Below are 12104 nucleotides of genomic sequence, written 5' to 3'. Positions count from 1 at the left end.
CCATTTTCAGAGCTACAGCCTCTGGAGCCAGCTGGGGACCTACCTATTAGGAGCACTTCAATCACAAAAATGCAAATGAGCTCAACAAAATGCAAAGCACCCATGAAGAGAGATAAAGAACCTCAGGTGGGAGTGTGGCAACCCCATGCTGCTGTTCTCTAAGGAAAGGAAACCCCACGGGTAAAAGCACAGCTTGGCTACTGTAAGCATGCCCCAAAAGTCCCATCCCATAGCGTTCAGTCCAGCAGAAACACCTGAAAGAAGCCTCTCATGTCCTGCTGGCCTGTAATAATTCGCCCTGTCTATTGTGTTGATCCACTTAGAACAGGGAATATTATTTTGGATTGATCCAGAAGCTGCTGAATCTAACAGCACCAGGATGATCTGAACCAGGTACTGACTGATTTGTGTCAGCACCCTGATACACTGAAACTTACTGTGGCAGGATTCAGCCATTCATTTTTCCTGCTTGGGAGGTTACGTCTGTATGTGTCTAGATTTCTATTGTATTTCAGCTACATACCCTACAGTAAATAATCTTAATGATCAAATGACAGGCTTCATCTCTCTCTGAGCAGAGTTCATCTGATTTATTAAAGTGACACCAGACATTTAGTCAAGGAGTAAACAGAACTGACATTATAGGATGATCTCTGAGGGGAACACTCCAGGGTAAATACTGAGGAGAAGTAGTGGCTATGCGTTCTGTTCCTTCGTGTTTCTTGGCTAATTCTTTACTCTCTTCTTTTTAATCTCCCTGTTAGTATTACAACATTATTTGTGATCTTTAGGCAACAGCCTCTGAAAGCGAGCCCACAAAACATGGTCAGCCTTTACAGAAAAACAAGAATTGCTTTAATCTGGAGAGAAATCTGGAGAAGCCCAGGGACTTCTCGTCTGCAATATGGTTTTCTCAGGGAAACTGAATACCAACTCCATCGTGGGGTTCCCCACCTTGACATGCAGGAGTCGTTGAGCTCTGGCCAAACCTCTTCACCTCATCTCTAATCTCTAGTGACATTACTTGACAACAGCAGTGCTGGCCTTCACCCCCAGGCCCCAGAAACATCATCCACGTTTACCTTTTCTCATTAGGATCATGGGTCTGTAGCTGTTAAAAAAAGCAAAGGGAAACAGAAGAAAAGAAAGAAGAGGAACAAAGCATCTGCACGAGGATAACACTGGAAGATTTATCTGAAGTGCAGTGTTTTCTCTTACGACATATCGATACAAAGTGGATTGGAATGGCTCAACCCAGCCAACTCGTCCCTTCTGTGAACGGCAGTACGAAGCTGATTTGCTCACTTTGGGCAGCCAATTAAATTAACTATTAGATAACTGTTCTGTCATTTGCACAGCAGAAAAGCACAGCCTTCGAGCTTAGGGCAACACAATAGCCTGTTTCAAGACATGGCTTTGGTGACCATCCATCCTCACCTGTGTCAGTGCAGAAAACAAACCCCCCCAACGTATCAGTAGGAGAAACACTTTCAGCGCTCAGACTTCTGCAACCAAAATCAGCAGAACAGGAACGGGGTTACTGTCATTTTTTAAATCACAACTGAGAGCCCAGTGCAGTAACATGCATCTGAAGAGCAGAAACAAAACGTCAGCAGAGTGCCACTAAGGGCTTCTCCACAGCTCTCAGCCGGACACAGAAGTCCTCTGATGGTCTGGTGGCTGCTAGGGAGAAGACATCCCCTCAGAGGAGGAAAAAACATCCACTGACATGACAACATGACAAAAGGCCAGGTTAGGCAAGCAGCAGTAACACCTGCAAGGCAACTCTAGGTGGTCTACCAGCAAGCAAGCATTACCTGCTCTCACACCTTTTTCTGACAGATGTTTTGACAGTCCTTGAACAAAGCTGAAGCAGGGCCAAACAGCTCTCATTCCCTCAAAAAGGAAGCGCCTCTAATTTGTGCACAGTAAAGGAGAGGTGTTGTAATGTGCACCACTCAGATTACAGAAATTAAGAAGCGCAGCGTAAATGAGACACGTATCACTAAGTAAAACCCATGCCTTGGCTACACCAGCCAACACAATGATAAAGCCTGGATTTCCTTGCTTGAAATCTCTCATTAAAACAAAAGTTTAGAATTGCTTTGCCACAATCCCAGTAACTGAGAAACTGCCATCGCAGAAGGGCCACCTCTGGCACAAACCATCATTTCTTCCCTCCTCACATCCAGCCCCAGTCCTTCTCATCCTCCTCTCGGGCAACTGCGTGGCTCCCAGGACAAGGGAACACAGTAAGAATGCTTTCTTCTGCTGTAGGTGTAAGGAGATGCCTTGTCCTTGAGACTAGAAGGTCTGGGCTTCTTAAGCACCGCTTTTAAGCTAAAACTTGGTTAAAATGCTGCAGAAAAACTATTTAAAATGGTTCATCTGCAAACACTGCCTCACATGTGAGGGTCCACATCTGTGACTGGCATAATTCGACATAATGCTCCTTCAGTCAGCAGTGAGAGGAGCAGAACTTACGGCTTCAAACTTAAGAGGCCTTTCTACCATAACCACCGAAGACAGCTGGAAAATTATATTTAGCTACAACCAGCCATTTAACCTGGCATTGTCATGAAAAATGTCTGTTTCCTTGACTCATCCGTCATCAAAGCATAATAAACTTGTAATCAAAATGATATCACTTCTACTGTTGCTGCCAATCTTGCCTTAATGGATTTAATTTAGTAAAATTTGAAGGAAAAAAAAAAAAAGTTTCCATGTGCCTGCTGCAGACAGCAATAGCAACAATGGCTTCATAGGGACTGTGGAAAAAACAACAATCAATTCCCCAGTGGCAAAGTGTTCTGCCAACTGGATGTTGCTAGGGCACCGCAGGGCTGGGGGGACTTATCTGCACAGGACAGAGCTGAACCTACCTGCCCTTTCAAGGAAACGGAGCCAAAAGAGTTAATTTTTCTTTTTTTCCCATTGGATTTTCTCTGCAACACATGCCACTGGCTGGAATCCAAGCCCAGGAGGGTTGTTTGCTGTGGTATCAGGAGGGTTTGTGGGGAGAGTTAGGAGGGTTAGGCCTCTGCACCTGTAGGTAACATTGCAACATCTCACTTTGTAACACTGATGAGATGGCAAACTGATATTTATTCCCCTTTGGCTATTTGCCTCGTTCAGAAGTTTTGTTCTTTAATTTTCCCTTTCTTCCAATCACTCAGGATGACGGGCCCAAACTGAAGTTTTAGGCCTTTTCAACAAGCTTGACAAGTCCAATGGCTTCTTCTACTACATGAAAATAGCACCCACTACAAGAGAAAGCTTCATGAAGCTCTGCATTCAAGGCATGTGCTCCAGAGCTAAGATACAGAGTGACTTTGAAAGCTCTGGTAGCAAAACCGATGCTGAAGTCACTGAGAACTCTGCTTGGGTCCTGATGGCAACAGAGTGGTAAAATGGTATTTTCAGCCCCTACAGACAGGTTTCTACCAGTATTAGTCCTGGAGCCTCCATCACAGAGCAAAGCCAAGAATAGGAAAGATTGTAATAAATCAAATTTCACTCCAATGCGAGCAAGAGTGGCTTCCTATTTAAATTAAACCAGGACTATGACACATGAACAAATGGCTTTAAGTTGCTCATGGGTACCTTTTGACTTGAAATAAGAACAAGGTTATTATACCAACAACTTCAATACAGAAATACAACTCTGTAACAGCTTTCTTGGGGCCAACAAGCCTAACTAGCTTTAAAGATGTTGACAAGATTTTTTTTTAACCATTTTAACAATTTTTTTAGCAGAGGACTTAATGTCGTGTCCTATTATTCCTTTCATTTTTACACTGATGCTCCTCCTGCATTACTCAGAAGTGTTTTAGGAGGCAGCACAGGTATAGACACATTGTTTATGAAGAAAAACAGAAGGGAGGAACTGAGGCCGAGTTCAAAAAAAACACCTTTTTCCTCAGTGGATGTGTATAATAATCTGTTTTCCCTCTTAAAAAATAAAAAATGAAAAAAGAGCTAAAGACTTTGGCAACTAGTATTCATTCTCTACTGGATTTCTTCTGGGAGCTGAGCATTTTGCATTCACACTCTGAGGTGCAAACAGGGAATTCATCTTGGGACCCAGCCAGTGTAATATTATACCAATGGGTTGATTCAGGAGCAAAACCTTCAAAGAGACTCACACCGCTGAAATTCTGGAGAGAAAAAAGGAATGACCAATGTGCAAGTAACTACATGTGTCAATGGGCTGTGACTGAAGCTAAAGGACTTGACTTTGCATTCCTCCTAAATTCAGGGGGGAAACTGGGGCCGGAGGGGTGAATCACCAGAAGTTTTGTTCAAGGAATGTAAAACAGAACACAGGGTCTATTGCCCCCACTGGGATTTCACGACCACTTAATGCTGGTTATTTCATTAGAGCCAAAGCAGAATCAAACCTCAGGTCTAAGGAAGCCCTTAAATAAGTCTTTACTAATGTCATATTATTTTAATGGTGTAAATCCACAGGAGTCAGTAGGGCTATCCAAGATTTACAGAGATAAACGTAAGCAAGATTCAACACTTAAAAGGTAAGCTTCTTAGACCTATGACATGTTCATTTGCTAGTCTAAGCAGAGGCATAAAAATCATCAGTGAACAGATGCTAAGCAGAGAGTAACAGTGAGAATCAGATCTTGCCTCAAAAAGCTTTCCAAACTGATGTATAAAGAAAAGTATGTGTTTGGGACTACTGATCTGTGCTGGTGAAAACCAGCATCATTCCAGTACCGGAGGAACATCCACTTTTGCTGGCCAAGGCTACAGCCCTTGACTATCTTTTCCTTCCTACAGGGAGGGACACAGCTCTGATCTGGATGGGGCACTGCACAGATGTGCTCACCTCAAACAACACACCTGGCATGACACACCATGCCAGCTAGGACTGATAGGCATGAACCAGGGAAGACAAGTCAACACATGCTTAGCCTTTCTGGTAAATCTGCATCACTTCATTCCCAAAGAAGAGCAAATCACCCTTTGGAGTCCACAGAAGAAGGCTTATTTCAGCAGCTGAGGTCCTTTTTTCCAGCCTGCAGTTGAGAAATGCTGCCTTTTTCCAGTCAATATTTGCAATATATCAGGATCCTGAGGGGAAGAATAAGGACCTGATCTGCTTCTTGCTTACACCAGGATAAATTAGAAACAAACCCATCAGTGTTAACGGCCTTCCATGAGTATAAAACAGGTGTAAGTGAGAGAAGAAACAGGTCTATAAACTCAACTGAATTTAAAAATCAATGTATTATTTTTTCAATCATGCAAAGATTAGATTACATTACATATATACACACACATATACAGTTTTTAAAGCCTCTCCAAGAAATCAGAGAGAAACTAAGCAGGGCATATGGAAATTTAACTGTTTGCTCATAAAAAGCTGCTAAAATCTGCCAAAGTTAAAAGACACTGTGCAGTCTACTATATAGCCTTGTTAAAAAGAAATAAATTTAAAAAGCTGCATTTTTAACTACGACTACCTGATGGGTGGAGCAGAAGCTTTAGTTGTCTTAGATAAGCAATATTTCTGTAGTATTAAATAAAGAGTTTGGTGGGAGTTGGATTTTTTTTTTTTTTCTTTTTTTGTCCCCGAACGTCAGGATCGGATTTCTACGGCTTTAAAAAAAAAAAAAAAAAAAGCGCTTCTCGGCGCTGCCTCAGGACTGTTTGATGCTCCTTTGCTGCCACCAAGTGGAAAAGAATCATTACGGCTAAAATTTTCACGAGGAGCCAAAGCACATGTGCCAAAGGCCTCGGCTCGCTGCGCTTTCCTTTCCCGCTCTCCTCTCCCCATTTTTACCTCAGCCTCCCCCGGGCTGCCCGTGAGGGGAGGGGAGGGAAGCGACGCCCGCCGCCATTTTGGCCACGCTGCCGCCTCCGTCGAAAGCAACTGTGAGCACATGCTGGGGACACAGGCACCGGTAAATAGAAAATGAGGAGCGGGGACGTAATAAGCACACGCTATCTCCACAAAACATCTCGAATGAAAGCCATAAGGAAGGGCCTGCTTAGCATATAATGTTTCCTCCCTAACAGTCGCTCACTTCGCGTACCCGCAGAATTGCTCTCCTCCGCTGGGTGACACGCGGATGCTTTGTGGGTATAAAAGGCGTAAAGGGGAGCAAATCCTCATTTTTTTTCCTGTAGAGAGACCGAAGGACAGGGCGACACGCACCAGAAAGCAAACAGCGCCTCCCAGCCGCGCTGCCGTGAGGTAACTCCTGGCCGCCATTTTAGGTCCCGGGCTGGGCGCTGGCTGACCACAACATGGCGGCGAGGGGGGCATCCCTCAGGGGGCCCTGTACTGGGGACAGGGCGTGTGGGGCACGTGGAAATGGCCTCCCTCGAGCGCTGTGGTGATTGCTCAACTGGGAATTTGTTACACTAATAGGAAAAAAAAAAAAAGTGATGGTTCTTTTTTTTCAGTGAACCATTTAATCTGCCTGTTGTGTTTGCCTGAACCATGCACGATACGCCTATGTATTTAAACAAGATAGCTGATGGCAAAGCAGATACCACTGGGGATTATATTCCATGAAAGATAAAATCTGTCTATAGTATTACAACACTGATGAGTCAGCTTCTTTTTGTTGAGATAGGTGAAGAGGAGTAAGGAAGAAACTTGTTTTGTTGCTTTATGTGCAGATGGGTAGTTTGTGTCTAGGACTGCAGCCCCTGCTGGAGGGGCCTAGTGGAGAGAGCTCAGAGACATTTCTGTGCAGGTGCTACAAAGGAATCAAAGTGTATGTTGGTTTCAAGGGATATATACACTGTTCACCTTTCCTTTTAATTTAAACTAATTTAACATACTATAAGATGTTTTCTCTGTTTTAATAGATCTTGTTTTTGTTGCAATTACCGTCATTTAGGTAATACCACACAGATGTGCCCAAGGAACCCAAACTTGTGAGAAGTCCTGAAGAATTTCTGGCAGTATTTCTTTCATTCAAAGCTAAGAGACAGGAGAGACACCCAGTTGAATTATGTTGAAAGCAGACGAAAGACTGAAAAAGAGATGAAATGGCCTTTAACCACAAAGGTAATTAAACAAAAGGATTTGCACACTGTTGTGGTGTAATCAAACTGAAAAATGTCTGCCTCTTTAATGTATACAAATAAGCTAACCTACTAAAAGTCTCAGATTCACTAAAAGTGGAAAAATGGCCAACTTCTAAGCTTATGGTTATCTGGTTCATTTTCCAGATGTCTTCCAAAACCTAAATTTTAAGATACATTCTTCGGTTACGTCACAAAGAAATGCTCAGATAGCTTTAGAACATGGGGCCCACAGATGTGTTAACACACACAGTGCCAGCAAAGACACTCCAGTTAACACCAGCTGAGAATCAGATTTTTTGTTTTATGTTGGTTGGTCTTCGGCTGAGATGCTTGAATAGAGGAAATAATTGCTAATCTTTGCCAGCTGAACTAGTAGCCACTGAGGTTTCTGAGGCCAGCAGTCTATGCAGTACAGGCCTTGTCTTAAATGACTTTGAACCTCAAATTCTTTTTGGACAGAGATGAATTTACCACTGTGCATTAACTTAAGGCTTGGCTCAGTTATATCTTGGCTTTTTGCTCACAGACTGAAAGTTCCATGAGGTCAGAAGACTACAGTTCAGAAGTCACTGTAGCTAATGGCAAAATCTAGCCTCTTTGCCTTTTGAAAACCTGTGCAAACAAATCTGAGGGCAAAATCTGGTCCTTTCTTTTTATCTGCTAGTACAACCTCACCTGGATAGCAGGAGGCAAAAAGAAAAACTTTTTCCAAGCTTGTTGTGTTCTTGTTAAACTTTTAAGTGGGCCAAATCACAATCTGGGCAGTTTGTCCTGGTTTCAGGAAGAAAAAAAAATCACCATAAGGAATCTAGAAATCACTATAAGGAATCTAGAAATATTCACCTATGCCCAGAAATGACTCATCTGCCAAAATTCCTTTGTGTAATCCTGTATTTAAGGGATGAGGTTGATTTCTTAGTCTTTAGTGACCTCAGAATCTTGTAAAAGAGTGCCTGTAAAAAATGAAAAGCACCACCACCAAAAAAAATAAATTAAATGGACCAGAGTTCAGTCTCCATTTTACCAGCTCAAACCTGGATTGGCTTCACAGTCTTTTTTAAAAAAAGTCTTTTTTTTTTTTTTTAAAAAAAAAGTCTAACAACAGTAAAGTTTCTTTTTGTTATTTTTCAAGTTGTGACAGAATACTCATGTTTCAGATTTTTAATACATTTATCATAGTTAAACTTTGAAAAGAAGTACACTTTCACTGGAGTTATATCTTAGGAAGGTGACGTGTGAATGAACTCCATTTAGTTAAATTGATATGAACTCTGGTGTAATCTTAATGTAAATTAAACAGATGCATAGGAAAGCATCATTTGTCTACATGATTTCTTTTTGAAATCTGAATAAAGCTACATTAACACAGTGCTGTTGCAGAGTTGTTCAAGATCTGCAGTTCTGCAAATACAGGATGTTACAGAGCCCTGTCATTATCTGAGATAAATTGGAATTTAACTGTAGAGCCCATAGTCTCTCAAAGCTGTTTGTGGCCTCAAAACTGTGCTGGGGGCTCATTAATGCCAATGACCATGCATGGGAAAGCTGGAACACATGCAAATTTAGAGCCAATTTCTACTATGTCATTTTCTGAGGTTTCTCTAGAGCCCTAATCTGGATAGATTTTCACTGGGATAACTTTTCTCTTTAACCTCCTGACAATTTTATTTATTTATTTTTTTTACCTCAAGGAAATAAAGTTACAGCCTGGAGAAAAACACAGAAGTTTTAGCTAACATTGGCAATGCAACCTATACTTAAATAACCACGTTTTTGAGCACAACTGTAAGAGTAACTGTTCAACCTTTCCAGGAAAAAAAATGAAAAAAAAAAAAAAAAAAAAAAAGGCACACAAAACAGCCATGACAGAGACCAGACAATACAAATAGCTTAAAGCTGGCTAAATTATATAAGTCTGGGAACGGGTCATTATAATACGGAGTTGAGGCACTCTGCGTAAGTAGGAGTGGTAAGCCCCTCTACATAATAAAAGACAAACAAAGCTTAACAAACTCTGTCTGCATCAAGGAAGCAGCCTTTAACTAACAGACAAACTTCACTGGAAATCAGAGACTTAAAATCAGCTAGATTTTAGTGCTGTTTTTGCTATACAATACATACAGACATGCATACCTACATAAAACCAAATTCTGTGCTTTTCTGCTGGATTTTTACTGCTCTGGCTCTAACTTAATCGAGTTGAGGTTACTTAAAGGAATAGAGCCTATGACGTTACACACAATCACCAACAGTAGCATTTCATTAATAATACACACTTTTGATTCTGATACACGCTGAGAGACCTGTTTGCCATTCAGGAGATGCGTAACATGCAGGTGGATGTGTACTGTGTACATACACAGACAGCAGCACCTCGTGAGATTTACTGCCTTGAGGAAATGTTCTCTCCATGGAAACATTGCACGAGAAAACATGTTTGGTCTTGTGTTCAAGTTGGGGAGTAGGTTTGTTAGCCCAGGGCAACAAATTAAAAAGACTGTTTATGCTGTCCAGCTTAATGACGTTTGTTACTAGGCATCTCTCCTTCTCACCTTTTAATAATAGGGACGGTAACTTTGTGCCTTCAAACAACAATAAATTTGTTCCCACAAAGCCAAAACCACTGAAATGATGAAGAAAAAATAAACATTCTGGAAGACAGAAGAAAATAAAATCTGAAACATCTTCATGAAAACGATCATTCATATCAAATGAGAGGATATCAAATACTACTGCTTTCCAGGCAAGTTTACTTGTGTAACTCAGCAACTGCTTATTTACTTTAACAGACTGTGCTGGTAAAACACTGCTAAAATTTGCCCTTAGAGTTGCTACTTTAAAAGAGTTAATTTGCAAGCCCAGCTAGACTCTATTTCTTTTTCTGCCTATTCTGAATCATTGTTGTGCAAGATGTTTCACGAATTTCAGGTGATCCTTACCTTGGAAGTGATTTTGTTGATGTACCCTACAGATGGCCACTCTAGGTACCTTAGAAATCAAGATTGTCGTGGTGTAAAGCTGGAACAGAGTGAGACCCATTTTCTATAACTTAATATAGGCTTTAAATTCCTCCATGGAATGTGTCCACACTAGACAGAGAAGAAGCCTCTTGGCAATACTGAATTATCATACTGAATTGCTTCCATCCATTTGCTGGGACTGCCAAATTGAAATGATGCATTTCAAGGCAACCCTACACTGAAAAGTAAAAGATAGCCTCTTAAATGTTCCATTTATAAAGCTTTTTATTCACAGTCAAATTTAGTATCCCCTCTGAAATATATCACTTTACAAAATTGATACCTTGCCATTACAAGATTTCCACGCCATATTCACTCAGCTTAGTAGTAAAAACAAGCCTTCTCTCTTTTCCCTTTGGTACAGCTGATGAAAACTGAGCCATTCAAGGTCTGCTTCTTAGATCACCAGCACTAAGTATTCCATAGGTCTGTAATCTTCTCCTAAAGGGAAGGTTAAAAGTCAGCAAAAAGGCAAGTTATTAGGTCTATCAGTAAAATATTACGAATGCATCATGTTGGAAAGCAGAAGTGGAAAAAAAGACAAACACAAATGCTGAGGATGATAAGAGTGATCTGCAAGACAAAAGCATTCATATAGATACTCTGGAACTCAATGCGAGGTATTAGCACTCAAAGCAAACAAGCAAAAAGAAAAATGATGGTGTCACACTGCAGAACCTTAATGCATTTTTTCCTAATACGTGACAGCTAATTCTAAAATGACAAATCACATTATTTACTTTATATATTCTTTCCCTTAAATTGCTGTAGCCTAACTTTTTTTTTTAATCACTGCCAATTAAACTTTTAAGAAATGTGCATGTGCAGGTTTTTTTTTTAACAAATGCCCATTTTCAGATCTGTACATTATGACAAAGGCATAACCTGTCCACATTTGGGCTGCAACCAATTTAAATTATTTTGTCTCTAAATTGGAAAGTATCTTTGCCTTTAAGTTTGCCAGACTTACTTTGCTGCAGAAGCAGAACATCTCTGCAAAGTCTCATGATCACTTCTCCAATTATATTCTGATTTGGATATCACTAAAATGTTCAGCTGAAGTTAATTTTTTTCAACTTCCAATTTACATAAAAATGGTGTGCTGTTGTTCCCTTACACCTCAGCTCTCTAAAGCAGCTGGTCAGCAGCTGACAGAAGCCTTCATCCAGGTCAACCACAACTCTTCTGGGGTTGCAGAACCAAATCCTCATCAACCCCTGGCCCATGATATTTACTATGAAAACCAAGATTTTTCTTTACATTTTTAATGGTCCCAGCCCCACAGTTTAAAGAATAGAATTTGGTCTCCCTCTTAATTCCAAGGAAATTCTCAATCCTGAAGAATTCAGAAAGTTATACTTAAGAATTTAGTTTATTTGTGTAGTTAAGTTTCCAAGGTAATTTGATCCTTCTTCAGCTTTTATCATTCCAGATAACTACGTTCTGAGGAGATTTCCAATGAAACTGTAACATTAATACTTTTTGACAAGGCTTTATGCTAGTATTGATTTTTACGACCAGGAGAAATTAGGATGACATAAAACATTCGCTCTTGAGGATGTAGTTCTCCAATAATAAAAATACTGAAGGAATAGAAATGAACACCAGTGATATGTTGACTTCCCAATTCATGACAAACGTTTATAACAATGGGAATTAAATTTCTAGTCAGATCCCTCGTTTGTTTGTAGTCGCCGTAAGCTGTTTTACTGTCTTTGAGGAAGATCAAGAGCTATTTTCTAGGAACAGATCTGCAGCAACTTCACACGGCTGGGGACAGTTTCTACAGTCTAACTTCTTTTTAGTTCTGTTAAAAATCTCTTTACATGGCTGTGACAATTAATGACTTGGAGTTTTCTCCCTGCAATATTTTTCTGAGAAGCACAGGTGTGGGGGAGAGGGGAAAGGCTCTCTCATTAGCAACTTAAAGATGCAAATAAGAAGATAATTCAGGCTGAAAAAAACACTTTGAGTAGTGGGCCAGCCACCTACTATGAAGTCCCAAGCCATAGATTTGATAACTGA

This window comes from Netta rufina (assembly GCF_964035555.1).
Source record: "Netta rufina genome assembly, chromosome: 3".
Taxonomy (NCBI): domain Eukaryota; kingdom Metazoa; phylum Chordata; class Aves; order Anseriformes; family Anatidae; genus Netta; species Netta rufina.
The sequence above is the reverse complement of the archived record's forward strand: the minus strand, read 5'-3'. Positions refer to the sequence as shown.